Source organism: Aedes albopictus, chromosome 1 (assembly GCF_035046485.1).
Source record: "Aedes albopictus strain Foshan chromosome 1, AalbF5, whole genome shotgun sequence".
Lineage (NCBI taxonomy): Eukaryota > Metazoa > Arthropoda > Insecta > Diptera > Culicidae > Aedes > Aedes albopictus.
This window is the reverse complement of record NC_085136.1, coordinates 69,939,988-69,955,698: the sequence shown is the minus strand read 5'-3', so window position 1 is coordinate 69,955,698 and position 15,711 is coordinate 69,939,988. Positions and strand designations below refer to the sequence as shown.

Below are 15,711 nucleotides of genomic sequence, written 5' to 3'. Positions count from 1 at the left end.
GGAATTCCTCCAAAATCTTCTCTGGAATACGTCCAGGAGTTACTCGGGGATTAATTCTGGAGTTCTTAAGTTATTCCCTTCCCGGGAATATCTGCAGGAGTTTATCTAGGAATTCCTGCAGGACGACTTCCCCAATCCTCCAGGAGTTCTTCGGGAATTCCTGCAATACTTCCTTGGCAATTGCTGCAGAAGTTCCTCGGGGATTCCTACATCACAGACTGTGATGTGTGTAAATTATAGCAGGATTTCCTCAAGATTTTTTCCAGGAGTGCCTCGGGAGTTCTTCCAACAGTTTCTCGGGAATTCCTCCAGGAATACCTCGGGAATTTCTTCAGGAGCTCCTCGAGAATTCCTCCAGCAGTTCTTCGGAAATTCCTGAAGGAGTTTTTAAGGAATTCCTTCAGAAGTTGCTAAAAAATTTCTCGGGAGTTACTTTAAGCTAATTCTTTCAAGAATTCCTCGAGAATATCTCCAGGAGTTCCTCCACAAGTTGCTTTTGAATTCCTCGAAAATTCCTCTATGTGCTCCTCGGAAATGCGTCCAGTTTTCCAGAATTCCACGGCAGTATTCCCAGGATTTCCCCGGTAATTCATCCAGAAGTTTCAAGGATTTTCCTTCAGGAGTTCCCCAGGAATTTCTCCAGGAGTTCCTCGGGAATTCCTCCCGCAGGTCTACCACAATTCCTTCAACTGCTCCAGAAGTCCAGAAGTTGCTCGGAAATTCCTCCAGGTGTTCTTCGGGAAATCTTCAAATAGTTCCTTGGGAATTCCTCAGGAATTTCTCCAGGAGTTGCTTTTCCAAAAGTCCCTCGGGAATTCGTCCAGAATTGATTAGGGATTTTTTGGGAGTTGCTCCAAGAGTTCTTCTGGAATTCCTCCAGGAGTTCCACAGAAATTCGTCCAGGAGATTCCCAAGAAACTTCTGGAGCAATTACCTAGGAATAGGAACTCCTGAAGCAATTCCCGAAGAAATCCTGGAACAATTCTCGAGGATTTCTTGGAGTAATACCAGAGGAACTCCTGGGGCAATCCTTGAGGATATCCTGAAGTAATACCAGAGGAACTTCTGGAGCAATTACCGAGGAATTTCTTGAGGAATTTTCGAGGAAACCCAGTATGGATTTCGAGGAACACTTGGAAAAATTCCCAAGGAACTCCTGATGATGAGAGCTCCTAGAAGAATTTTCGAGGAACCTCTGAAGAAATAAAGAAATTCTAAAAAAAAAATCTTGGAGGAATGTCCTTGGAATTCTTGGAGGAATCCCCAAGAAGCTAACGGAGCAATTTTCGAGGAACTCCTGCTGCAATTCCCTAGGAACTCCAGAAGGAACTACTGGAGGAATTTGCAACTCCTGCAGTTGAAATTCACAAAAAAGAGGAACCCCTGGTTGAATAACAAGGAGTAATTTCAGAGAAACTTTTGAAAAAAAAAATTCCTAGGAACTCCTGGATGAATCTTCGAGGAAATTTGTGGGAAATTCCTGAGCAGCTCCCAAAAAAATTTTCAAGGAACTCCTGGAGGCACGAGGAACTTCTGAAGAAATACCCGAAGAACTCCAGAAGGAATTTCCAAGAAATTCCTGGAGGAATCCCTGAGGCGCTGCTGGAGCAATTTACGAGAAACTCCTGCAGCAATTCCCGAGGAACTCCAGGAGAAATCTCCGAGGGACTTCTGAAGCAATTCCCGGGGAACCTCTGGAGATATTCCTGAGGAACTGCTGGAGGAATTTCTGAGGAACTCCTGGTCGAATTTTCGGGAAACTGCTGGAAGAATTTCCGAGGAACTCCTGAAGGAATTCCCGAGGATCTTAAGAAGGAATTCCCGCGGAACTCCAAGAAGAATTCCCGAAGAACTCTTGGTGAAAAATTCCCAGGAACTCCTAAATGAATCCTCGAGTAAATTCTTGAGAAATTCCTAAGGAGCTTTCGAAGAAACTCCTGGAACTCCTGGAGGAATTCTCGAGGAACTTCTGGAGATATTCCCAAAGAACTATTGCAAATATTTTTGGGGAGCAATCCTCGAGGAACTGATGGAGGAATTTCCGTGGAACTCCAGGAAGAATTCCCTACGAACTTTTTGAGGAATTCCCGAGGAGAATTTGAGAGCAACTCCTAGAGAAATTTCAGAGGAACTTCTGAAGAAATTCCCGAGGAACTCCTGAACTCCTACAGCAATTCCCGAGGAACTCCTGGAAGAAATCCTGAGGAACTCCTGGAGGAATTCCCGAGGAACTCCTGAAGATATTATGCTTTTGGTCGAAATACAAAGTGACCGAACGTGCGAAAATTGATTTTTAACCTACTTAGAAATATCGCAACTCAATTTGGATTAGTGAATATTGTTGCTCTTAATCAGCTTAATGATGCGCAACAGAAAAAAATAGATTCAAATTTACTTCGCAGCTGCAACTTTGCATGTGCATCTAGCGACGACTTCGAGTTGGTGGTGCGACGATAATATAACCGAGGAACTCTTGGAAGAATCCTCGGAGAAATTCACCGAGAAATTTCCAAGAAATTCCCGAGGAACTTCTGGAGATATTCCCGAAAGATCCTGCAGATATTTCTGGAGAACTCCTGGAGAAATTCTCGAGGATCTTCTGGAGGAATTTCATAGAAATTTCTTGAAGAAATTTCCGAGGAACTCGTGGATAAACTCTAGAGGAAATTCTTGAGGATCTTCCGGAGAAATTTCCAAGGAACTCCTGGAGGAGTTCTCGAGGAACTTCTGAAGATATAATCGAAAAACTCCTGCAGATATTTCTGGGGATCTCCTGAAGAAATTCTCGGAGAAATCTTGCTGCAATTTCCGAGGAACTCCAGGAATAATTCACGATGGACTCGTAGAGGAATTCTCTAGGAACTCCTGAAGGAATTTACGAGGAACCCCTGAAGAACAATTCCCGGAGAAATGTCCAAGGAACTCCTGGAGGAATTCCCAAGGCACTCCAGAAGAAATTCCCTAGGAACTTCAGCTAATATTTCCGAAGAACTCCTACAGGTATTTCCGGAGGAATTTTATAGGAATTTCTTAAGATATTCACAAGATATTCACAAAGGAAGGAACACGTGGATGAATACCTGGGGAAATCTAAGAGGAGTTCCAAAGGAATTCCTGGAAGAATTCGCGAGGAACTCCTGGGAGGAATTCCCTTGGAACTAGTACAGGAATATCCGAGGAACTCCTGGAGATATTTCCAAGGAACTTCAGGAGCAATTCCAGAGGAACTCCTGGAGTAACTGCCGAGGAACTCTTGGAGGAATTTCCGAGGAACTTTTAGAGGAATTCAGAGGAACACCAGTAGGAGTTCAGAAGAACACCAGTAGGATTTCTCGTGGAACTCCTGGATGAATCCTCGAGGAAATTTTTGATGAACTTCCGGGGAAATTTCCAAGGAACTCCTGGTGGAATTCCCGATGAACTTCTGGAGATATTCCCGAAAAACTCCTGCAGATATTTCTGGGACACTCCTGAAGAAATTCTCGGGGAACTCCTGCAGCAATTGTCGAGGAACTTCAGGAGAAATTCTCGAGGAAATTCTTGAAAAATTCTTGAGGAACTTCCGGAAAAATGTTCAAGGAACTCATGGAGAAATTCCCGAGGATCTTCTGGAAACTCTTGGAAGAATTTCCGAGGAATTCCTGGATGAATCCTCGAGGAAATTCTTGATGAACTTTCGGAGAAATTTCCAAGGATTACCTGGAGTAACCGAGGAACTTCTGGAGATATAACCACAAAACTGCTGCAGATATTTCTGGGGAACTCCTGGAGAAATTCTCGAGGAACTCCAGGATAAATTCGCGAGGAACTCCTGGAAGAATTCACGAGGAACTCTTGGAGGGATTCTCGAGGAACTCATGGAAGAATTCCCGATGAACTCCTAGAGGAATTTCCGAGGAACACCTGGAGGAATTTCAGAACTCCTGGAGAAAAAATCGCGGGAACTCCAGGTGTTTCACGAAACGAGGGGGACGACACATCCCAAGATGTATTTTCGCTGCCGCAAGATGCGCATCAGATTGCCAGATTGCAGAAAAGATTTTTCAGATTTTCAAACCATCTTGTCAATCTGACGCAAAAAGATGCATCAGATTTTGGAGATGGATTGAGATGTGTCGTACACGGAAAAAGATTTTTGAAGATAGTTGTGCTTTTTACGAGATTTTTGGATTAGGATGCATCCAGATCTGGATGTGTCGCCCCCCTCGTCACGAAACTTAAACTACTTAAAAAAAGATGAACTATCTGAATTCCCAAAGGATCTGCTTAGGAATTCTCAAAGGATCTTCTGAAGGAATTTCTCAAGGACCTCCTGAAGGAATTCAATTTTCAAAAGAATTCTGAGAGGAATTCTCAAAAGAAATTTTGTCAGGAATTCCTGAAGAAATTCGTCAAGAAATTTCCGTTGAAACTCTTGGAGAAGTTTCGAAGGACATTCTAAAGTATCGGAAGAAGGAACTCCTGGAGGGATTGCTTCAGGAATCCTCGAAGGAACTACTGGAGAAATTTCCGGAGAAATTCTCGAAGCAACTCCTGGAGGGATTTCGTTAGAGCTCCTGGTGAAAATCCTAACAGAACTCCTAGAAAAATTCCCGAATGAACTTCTTAAAAAAATCCCAAAGTAGCTTCTGGATGAATTTCCAAATTAGGATTTAGGAATTCTTGTAAGAACTCCTGAAAAAAATCCGCAATAGAATTTTGCACAAAACAAACCACCGGAAAACGTCAAAATTCACGTGATATGGAAAAGGAAGGGACGAACGAGAATGAACCAAACGTTCATTCGTGACGTCACCTTGCAAAATTCAATGCACACCTGAAGGTATCTCCAAATGAACTCTAGGAGAAATTCCCGAATGAACTCCTGGAGGAATTCCCGAATGAACTCCTTGAGGAATTCCTCCAGAATAACCTAGATGGAGTTCCGAAGGAACACTGAACATTTCGAGGAATTCCCGAAGCAACTCTTGCAAAAATTCCTGAATGACCACCTGGAGGAATTCCCGAAAAAACTCCTCGAGAAATACCCGAATGAGCTGAAGGAGGAATTCCTGAAAGCATTTTCGAAGGTGTTTCCGAGAGAATTGAATAGGGAGCTCCTGAAGCAATTTTGCAAGGAACTCTTTGAGCAATTCCCAAAGGAACCCCTGAAGGAATTCCCGAGGATTTTTCAGGAGAAACTCTGGAATCTCCGAAGGAACTTTTGGAGAAATTTCCGAAAATACGGATAGATCAATTCCCAAAAGAACTCCTTGAATTCCCGAAGGAACTTCTGGAGGGATTCTCGAAGAAACTCCTCTAGGAGTTTCCAAATGAACTCTTGGAGGAATTCCCGAAGGAGCTTCTGGAAAATTCCCGAAGGAACTCCAGGAGGAATTTCCGAAACAATTCCTGGAGAAAATCCCGAAAGAACTCCTGGAGGAATTCCTGAAGATAATCTTGGAGGAATTCCCTTTGGAACCTTTGGAATAATTTCCCAAGGAACTCCGTTACAGAGACGAACCAGCCTAGGGCTGAAAGTCTCTTTAATAAAGACAAATCAATTAATCAACCAAGGAACTCCGGAGGGAATTCCTAAATGAACACGCGAAGAAACTCCTAAGGAAAGTTCCGGAGCAACTTCGCGAAATTCTCGAAACTTCTGTTTCCTCAAATGAACTCCTGGGGGAATTTCCAAAAGAATTATCGGAGGAATTTTTAATGAATTTCCCGATCAAATCCTGCAGGAACTTCTTGAGGTATTTCTAGAGGAATTCCCGAAAGAACCCTTGGGGGAATTATCGAATGATTTCCTTGAGGAATTCCCGAAGCATCTGCATAGGAATTCTCGAAGGACTTGTTGGATACTTGGGAGAATTCCCGAAGAAGCTCCTGGAGGAGTTCCTGAAGGAGCTACTGGAGGAATTGCCGAAGGAACTCCGAGAGGAATTCTCGAAAGAACTTTGGAAGAATTCCCCTAGGAACTGCAGGAGAAATTCCCGAAAGAATTCTCAAGGGAATTTTCGAAAGAATTCCGTAAAGAACTTCTGGGCAGATTCGTAAGGGTCTCAAAGAGAAATTCAAAGAATTCCTGAAGGAACTCATGCAGAATTTCCCGAAAGAACTCCTGGAGGAATTTCCGAAGAAACATGTGAAGGTATTTTCGTAGGACTTTCAGGAGAAATTCTGAAATCTCCGAAGGAACTGCTGGAAGATTTTTCAAAAACACGCATGGAGCTAAATGGAGCAATTTCCGAAAAAACTCCTCGAGGAATACTCGAAGGAACTTCTGCAGAAATGCCCGAAGGATCTTTTTGAGGAATTTTCGGAGGAGATTCCGAAGGTACTCTTGGACGAGATGAACCAGCCGAGGGCTGAAAATCTCGATAATAAAAATAAATTATGATTCCTGGAGAAATTCCCGAAGGAACTTCTGAAAGAATTTTCGAAGGAACTCCAAGGGAATTCATTAGAGAATTCCTCGAAGAACTCGCGAAGAATCTTCTAGAGAATGTTCCGAAGCAATTTCAGGGAATTCTCGAAGTTTCTGTTGAAATTCCCTAAGGAACGCCTGGGGCAATTTACACAATAATTATTGGTGAAATTTCCTAATGAATTTCCCTAATTTCCTAATGAAATTCCCTAAGGAACGCCTGGGGCAATTTACACAATAATTATTGGTGAAATTTCCTAATGAATTTCACGATCAATATCAAAAGGAACTTCTTGAGCAATCATAAAGGTATTCCTAGAGGAATTCCCGAAAGATCGAGCTCCTGCAGGAATTCCTGAAGGAACACCTAAGGAATTCCCAAGGAATGTTCAGCAGAAATTCTGGAATCCCCGAAGCAACTTCTGGAGGAATTCCCGAAGGAAATCCTGGAAGAATTGCGAAGGAACTCCTCGATGAATTTCCAAAGAAACTCCTGGAGTACTTCCCGAAGGAACTCCTGGAAGAATTCCCGATGGAATCCCTGGAGGAATTCCAGAAAGAACTTTTGAAGGAAATCCTGAAGGAATTCTCGAAGGAACACTTGAAAGAATTTCCGAAGGTACTATCGTGGGAACTCATGACGGAATACCTGGAAGAATTCGCAAAGAAACTCCTGGACAAGTTTCCGAAGAAACACCTAGAGAATGTTCCGAAGCAACTTTTAGAGAAAGCCCCGAAGCAACTTCGGGGAATTCTCGAAGCTTCTGCTGAAATTCGCAAAGTAACACCTGCGGAAATTTCCAAAAGAACTAACGGTGGTATTTCTTAATGAATTTCCAGATCATATTCCGAAGGAACTTTCCCGAAGAATCTACATACGATCCTTAGGCAAATCCCCGAAGGAGCTGCTGGAGGAATTTCCAAAGAAACGCCTGGAAGAATTCCCGAAAGAACTCGTTGAGAATTCCCCAAGGAACTGCTGAAGAAATTTCTGAAAAAATTCCGTAAGGAACTCTTGGAGCAATTCCGTAAGCATCTCAAGGAACAATTACCGAAAGAATCCCCTAAGGAACTCATGCTGAATTTTCCGAAACAACTCCTGGAACAAACTCCCAAAGGAACTCCTCAAGAAGTTTCCGAAATAACTCTTGGCGGAGTTCCCAAAGGAACTCCTGTAAAATTCCTAAAAGAACTTCTGCAGGAATTCAAGAATTTCCGAAGGAACTCCAGGGATAATTCATGAAGAAATTCCTGGAAGAACTCACGAAAAAACTCCGGATGAGTTTCCAAAGAAACTCCTAGAGAAAGTTCCGAAGTAGCTTCGAGGAATTCTCGAAGCTTCTGTTAGATTTCTAAATGGCACGCTTGGGGGAATTTTCAAAAAAATAAAAATAAAAAACAAAAATTTCAAAAGAATTATCGGTGGAATTCCCTAATGAATTTCACGATCAATTCCCGAAGGAACTTCTTGAGCAATTATAAAGGTATTCCTTGAAGTATTTCCGAAGGATTTCCTCGGGGAATTACCAAAGGATCTGCTTAGGAATTCTAGAAGGATCTTCTCGGATTTATAGGAAAATTCCCGAAGGAGCTCCTGGAGGAATTTATTTACTAATTGTCCCGGCGAACATACTGCCTGCCGTGTTTTTTGACATACAGCTAGAAGGACCCGCAAATTCATGTATCAATCCGGAAGGAACTCCTAGAATTGATTAAGCAATTTTTGGACATTTCAGGACAGCCCCGGCCTCCTCTTCCCTCGTCAACTTCTGTCCATACTAATTTTGAAAATTTGTATGGAGCGTAGACTTTGGCCAGTATCCCCCCCTTCCCTCAGAGACTACATACTGTATAAACGGGCCCAAAGGGATTTCCGTACCGGAGAAAATTCTTAGAGAAATCATGGATGGAATTGCTATAAGAATCTTGGAACTTCCACTTGGAAAGTGATTTCTTGTGAAATCTCGGAAGGACTTCCTGGAGGCTTCCCGGATGGCTTAAAACCATCCGGAAGGGAATTCGAAAAAGAATTCCGGAAGGATTTCCTTCAGGAATTGCGGAAGAAAGCCTGGAGGGAACCCTCATGGATCTTCTGCAAGAATTACGTACATTTAGAAAGAATTTCAGAAAAAAATCGGAAGAATGGCTAAAGCCTCGGTTAAAGCAATTTCGAAAAATTCCTGTATAAATCCCAGGTCCTGGCGGAATTTCAGAAGTACTTTATAACGTACTTCCTGAATTTATTAATAGAGTAATCGGAACTCATTGCACCTCTCAGAACCGACATCCAGGTACAACTATATGGGAGGCGGAAAAGAAATTGCCCTCAAACAAGGTGACAATGGATGATTACGAATCATCTATTGGACACCATCACCCTGCTTCCCATGGTTGCAGTGATTTTCAACCAGTGGGGAACTCCTCACCGGGGGAAATACAACCTCGCTGGCCGTGTACGGAGGTAGCAAGCCTGCCATTCTAGGAAGGGAATGGGTTGAAAACCACTAATCTAGAGAACTATGGATCGAATCACAAACTACTAGACTATGGGTACTTATACCTATTTTCTTACCTTTTTGCTGTTTTGTCAAAAGTAATGCTGATCAGAGTTCGGTGCATCCCGGAACGGGTAGCCTGGCCGGCCCTGCAGCCAGGGCTTTCTCGATTTGCAGCATTATTCGAACATCTTCTATAGTGGATATACGGCGTTGGAGACTCAGCACTTCTGGTTCTGTTGCAGTTGCTGCGGTGTCGGTGAAGGAGGATCCGGACATGTTGGCGTCGCGCTGCCTACATTTGTTCAGGTTGCTCAAATAATTACGGCGGTCGACACTGTTGCGGCTGGTAGAATCAACCACAAGTGACTTCTCCCTCGCACCGGGATATCGTTCGTCGGACTCGACGGATTTGCTGGTGAAACGGGATCCGATGCCCTCATCAATAACTTTCCCTCCATTCCGCCTCAAATGTTTAACCACTCCTCCGCTCGGTCTGGGACGCAGCACCCAGACTCGGTGGTACCGACATTCGCCTGCGAATGTTTTAAAAGAGATAATTCAATATAAATATTAGTTATCCTAGTACCAAATCACTTAAAAACTTACCAAAAGTAGAGAAACAACCGAAACAACAGCTGCGATGCGATGGATAAAAACAATATGGCAGCTTGATGGCGAACAAGATTTCTATCACAACAAAAGCGGTACAGTGTTGCGAGACTGATTATCGTATCACAGCGGATGCGATATGACATCGATTTTGTGTAATCGTATACATCGTTTGTTGTAACCAGTTGGTTGCAGCTGTTTCTGTGTAATATTCACATTTTCTCGATGAGAATATTACACAGATACAACGGAAATGAGAATAGCTATTTGTTTTTTGTGTAAAGTTCAGACAGATGTGATTCTGCGCAAAACCAGTGTAATTGTGTATCTGGAAAAAGCGATTACATAGGTTTTTTAATACATCGGGCGCATTACATCGAGGCAGATTACAATAATTTTTGCTGTGTACATATATGTAGAGGACATGCTCGGTGTATGCAACGCTGATGAACAATTCGAGGAGGTTCGTCGACAACTGCAAAACCACTTCTAGTTATCCTGCCTCGGCAATCTCAAGCAGTTCCTGGAAATGCGCATCGAAAAGGCTGGTGATCACTACATTTTTGAGCAAGCGAAACCGACAAAGGTACCAATGGACTCCGCGTGCCTCATCGGAAAGTAGGAGTCCGAGTTGCTGATTTGTTGGCTTCCGAAGTTCAGTTTAGGCGGTTCAGATGCCGGATAGCACCAACTATGAACTTTCGAAAGCAGCAGCTGAAGAGGAGCTGCTAAGTGTTTTATGCCTGATTTATGGCTGGTTTCCACCTGATAAGTACTGTGTAAAAGGATAGGACAAGTAATGCTCACGTAAAACTTTTGCAATCAAAATTACTTAGGCGTTCGCAGTTGATAAGTAATTCACAGCCAGAAAGATTTGCCAACAGATGGCACTGTCATGCGATGCTGTCAGTCATGTTGTTGATTTTCCGTACGGAATAATATGTCGATGTATTATTCCGTGAGTAAAAGGGACATATCTCTTTCTTTGTGTTTCTTCTTTCGCGCCTGCGCGTTCACAGTGTGCATAAGTATTTAGCCGTGTCGCTCTATAATGTGTGCTCCGTCGTCCCTCAGCATGGCTGCATCTGAACACGAGATCGAATTTCTTGAGGTTGAATAAATTGCCGTTACGTACACACTAAGATTCAGATGTTCCAGCTCAGTAATTTTTTCACTGAGTTCAGTATTTTTTCCATCTTTTTACTGAGTTTTCAACAGCAGATTTATTTCGGTACACTCGGTAATCGTATTTACCGTCCACCAGTAACGATATTTACCGGGCTTCAGTAACTTTTGACAGTTTGTGAGCTGAGCTCGGTAACTCATTTACAGAATATCCGCAAAATAAATAACCGAGCGTACCGAGTTAAATCTGCTGTTGAGAACTCAGTAAAAAGATGGGGAAAATACCGAGCTGATCTTAGTGTGTAGTTTAAAAATTTATAAAGACACCCCAAAACTGAATTGTTTATAAATAGTTCGACTATTGAAAAAAATAAATAGCATTTGAGTTTAGCTGATGAGGAGACAATGATTCTAAAAATTGTTGCATCATAATCATTTCATTTCGTTTGTTGAATAAAATGCTCTATGGTGCACTAGAACCATGAGAAGTAAAGACTGTATTCGATGAAATTTGGACACAGAAAATAATGTATAGCTTTTGATTGCGTTCACAAAATCAAATATTTTTTTGATCAGGAATAATATATAATGTGTAGCTAATACCATAACAATGACAACAAATTCAGTTTGGTATTGGCGCAGATATTGTTAATATCATAAAATAAGATTTTAGCAATTTTTTTCATCCGTTTTAAAAATTGTAAAGGCTATAATTTTGATGTAACTCGTCAAGACGTCTGATAATTTGACTCGAAGTTCTTAACAGAGTATCAATAAACTGGTAAAAAAATCTTAAAATCGGTTCAATACGTTTTTCTAGTATTCTAAACTCAAATCGCTTCAAGGCATATTTTAGGTACATTTTAACCATTTTATTCCGTGTGTACTATTTTGTTTGTACAACTGTCATTACTGTTCCGATTTTTATTAGCATTTGAAATTGTAAAACCATTATAAAAACTGTTTTTAGTCAAATTGCTTGAAAACTTTTCAAGTTATAACTGTGTGAATGTCACGATACAAAAAAAAAACATTTTTGATTATTGTGACTTTGTGCCACATATACGGCTATAACTTTATTACGGCTAGATCAAATTGAATGAAATTTTTACACAATATTTCTACATGTATACTTTACATACAGAACAGTTTTGATTGAAATCAGTTCAGCATTTTTGAATCTAGAGCTATAACGGTGAAGAAACTTCTCAAATGGCAAAATTCTTGTTTCAACGATATCTCCACCAATATTCAACCGATTTTGATGAAATTTGTATAATATTAGCTTTACGTAATACACTATTCCTGGTAAAAAATTAGTCATTTACCATTTTATTATAAAATCTTTCTGAATTCCAATAATTCGTTCCGAGATCCCTACGAGAATTGCTCTGGGATTCCCTCAGAATTTCTGCTTGGGATTCCTCCAGAAATTCCATCCTAGATCTCTCTCGAAATTAATTCAGGATTCCTCCAGGAGTTCTTTCTGGGATACCTAAGGGAGTTCCCTCAGATATTATTCCAGCAATTTGTTTGGGATTTGTTCAGAACTTCCAGGAGTTCTCTCCAGGATTACTCCTGTAACTCCATACGGGATTCCTTCAGAGGTTCCTTCATGGAATTCTCTAGAAATTCCTTCCGAGATTCCTCCAGAAGATTCATATGAAATTATTCTAGAAGTTCTTTCAGGGATTCTGTAACGAGTTTTTTTTATGATTTCTCCAGAACCTTTTGGAATGTCTTCAGATTTTTATCTGGGAAGAAACTATTGAAAGAATCTCTGAAATCGCTCGTGTAGATATTCCCTGCAAAACTGCTGGAGATATTCCTTAAGAAGCTGTTGGAGGAATTTTATGAGGAACTCAAGAGCACGTCTTGGAGTACTTCCATAAAGAATAAAAAAAAAACTTCTGGAGTATTTCCATGAGCAAAATTTAAGAAACTTCCAGAATGAATTCCAAATTATGTAATCTGCAAGGAATCCCAGTAGAATTTCTTGGAGGAATCCCGGAAGGATATCCTGGATAAATTATTGGACAAATCTTAGAAGGAACTCCTGGAAGAACCTTGACTTATTTTCCAGGAGTCTGGAAGTTCTGAAGAAATTCCGGAAAGAACTTTTGAAAATTCCCGGAAGATACCCCGGGTAAAATTTCTGGAGAGGTCCCTGATGCCACCCCTGGTGTAATCTTAGAAGAAAATTCTGGAGAAATACCAGAAGAAACTATGAGAGAAACCCATAAATTTACTCCTAGAGGAAACCTAGAAGGAGTTCCTGGCGGAATCCCAGAAGAAGCTAGAGGAATTACAAAAGGAATTCTTTGAGGATTCACATGAGAAACGTCCAGAGAAAACCTAGATGAATATCAAAAAGTTGTATCTTAGAAAGAAATCCTGGAAGAATCACTGAAAGAACTCCAGAACGAATCTAAGAATGAATTCCTATAGAAATCCTAGAAGGAATTCCTGAAATGATCCCGGAAGGAATTCCTGCGCCAATCTCCGAATAAATATCTGAGTGAACCCCTGATAAAAAATACTTAAGAAATCCCGGATGAAATTATTGTAGAATAGTTCGAAAAAACTCCTGGTAGAATCTTAGAAAACACCTCTGGAGAAAACCCTGAAGGAACTCCTAGAAGATCCCAAAATAAAAACAAAACAAAATAAATAAATCCTGAATTAGAAGGAACTCAAGGAGGGATTTTTTGTAGAACTTCTAATGAAAATCTCAGAGACATTTTATAAGAATCCCCTGCGAACTTCAGGTGGATTTTTCGGTGGAACATCTGGAAGAAATTCAAGAGGACTTTCTGTGAAACCCCAAAGAAAAACCTTCGTACGGAATGCCAAAAGATTCATCACAAAGAATCTTTCGTGGATCTTCATTAAATTCCCCGTGAAGCTTTGTCCTACCTCGTATTTCATCTAAAACTGCACAAGGTAACCGTCAGAGTCCTAGCCAAATTCCTCCCACCGTAGTCCGAAGTCCAATATTACAGAATTTATAATTAGTATCCAACCATAGTTCTCGCTGTAATACCATTAAAAGCTTTTTTTAAATTTCTTTTTATTTGTGAATTTTAACTTAGGCTAATTCTTCACACACCCATTAAAAGTTCCCTCAGAATCCCAGCGTCTCTCATTAGCATTTTAATTGGAACTCCGTTGCACGGTGTCAAAATTTCGATTATTATCGAACTTCCATGTACCTCGGATCTTTCTTCACAGAAAGTCAGCATTTTGGCTATACTTTATAATTGGAAAGCTTTAAAATATTCCATCGGGGAAATTTTAATTTATCTAAGTTTTTCGCTATTTTCCATACTAAAATTAATTAAATACTGATTTTAACCAAAAAACGTCCCATACGAAATGTATGGGAAAATTTTCACCGATAAAATATTTTCTCGTCTTCCGATTATGAATATATAGCCCAAATACTAACAATTTCCGAAGAAAAATCCGAGGTAGGTACATGAAAGTTCGATAAAAATCGAGATTTTGACACCGTGGCGTTGAAATCTCACTATCTGGATTTTCCCCATACGCGCGCAAAAATTAAATTTAAATTTCAATCACACTTCCTGAGGAAACGAACAAAATTTCTCTAAGTCCAAATCGTAAACAACAAGGTCACGAAACGCCACACGAACAACGAACAATTTATCTGACAACCGCCGTATGCAGTGCCCTTTTCTTCACATCCTTCTTACAGCATCGTTTCGTAAAAATGCTGTCGGTTAAACAAATGTCAAAATTACTTACGGAAAAAGGAGGAATTTTACTTGAGCGCTCTACTTGGGAACTGGAAACTTACCATTAGACTGTTCAATTGAAACGAGCATGTGAGTTGCAAACTTCTCAAACATGTTCAATCCAATGGAATGACGTGTTTAGACTGAACAAATGACTTGGGTGTCCGCTTGCATGCTCTTGAATGCATCTCAATTGAAGCAAGTGTTTACATTGTTCAACTCGTGCGGAGCGTCAGGGATGGCATGTCACGCAGAAACTGTGCCCATTTACGCTCATCGTTCACTGAACCTCTCAGTTTCATTTTTCTTACAAAAGAGAAAGAGAAAAAAACGCACAATAAAATGTACATAATTTCTCTCACGCAGAGTTTTTGTGCGGGTGATTAGAGTGCTGCGTCAGAGCAATGAGAGCCCGCAGATCATAATCCCAGTGCGCAATTTCTGCGCGCACGCAGAAAAAAACAGAACTCAGTGCACACGCAGTGTGTTCAAAGGGGTCAGTGTTATTTGAGCATTTGGTGAACCGAAAGCATGCCAGTGAGTCCACAACCCGCTAAGGGGTATCAAATCCTGTGATATCAGAGACAAGCAGACGTCTTAAGCTGGTCATGAACTTACAGTTGATGGATATTTTGGTTCCAAATTCCACCAAAAGGCTGTGCTAGTGAGCTAACAAATTTTGTTTTTCTAATATATCAGGTAAATTTGCAAAAAAAATGCAACGAAATTTCAATCTCATATATCTCATGATCCTGATTATTTAGAGAGTTGGTGTCTTCGGCAAAGTTGTTTGGCTTGTCAAGGACTAACCGATAATAAAACTTAAGATTCAAAATTCCACCGGTAGGCGGTGCTAGTGAGTTAGCAAATTTTGTTTTTCATATATATCAGGAAAATTTGCAAAAAATTGCAACTAGCGCCGCCTAGCTGCAGAAACTTGAACCAAACGGTAATTATTCTGAAAGCCCTTGATCTACTAAACAATTTTGCCGAAGACACCATCTTTCTAAAGAATCAGAATGCTGAGATATGTGAAATGTAAAATTTGTACGCTCTCTTGCGCCGCCTAGCGGTGAAATCACGAATCATACGGCCCATATTCTGAAAGAACTTGACCAGCTGAACTACTTTGCCGAAGAAACCAACTCTCTAAGTAATCAGGATCCTGAGATATATGGGATGGAAAGTTTGTCAGTGTTGCATCTGCTTGTCTAAGATATCACATAAATCATAGACAAATAGATATGTGACACTAACGAAATTTCAATCTCATATATCTCATGATCCTGATTACTTAGAGAGTTGGTGT

General features: G+C 40.8%; 1 long non-coding RNA gene across 1 annotated transcript in view; it reads right to left on the bottom strand.

Moving 5' to 3' along the window:
- LOC109424355 (uncharacterized) overlaps positions 1-9,916 on the bottom strand; it is an 11,565-nt gene extending 1,649 nt beyond the window's left edge. The window contains exons 1-2 of the long non-coding RNA XR_009996059.1: positions 9,517-9,916; positions 8,985-9,443 (exon numbers count right to left, since the gene is read on the bottom strand). This is a non-coding gene — a long non-coding RNA (uncharacterized LOC109424355). The remainder of the gene's footprint in view (positions 1-8,984; positions 9,444-9,516) is intronic.
- Positions 9,917-15,711: the final 5,795 nt, after the last annotated feature.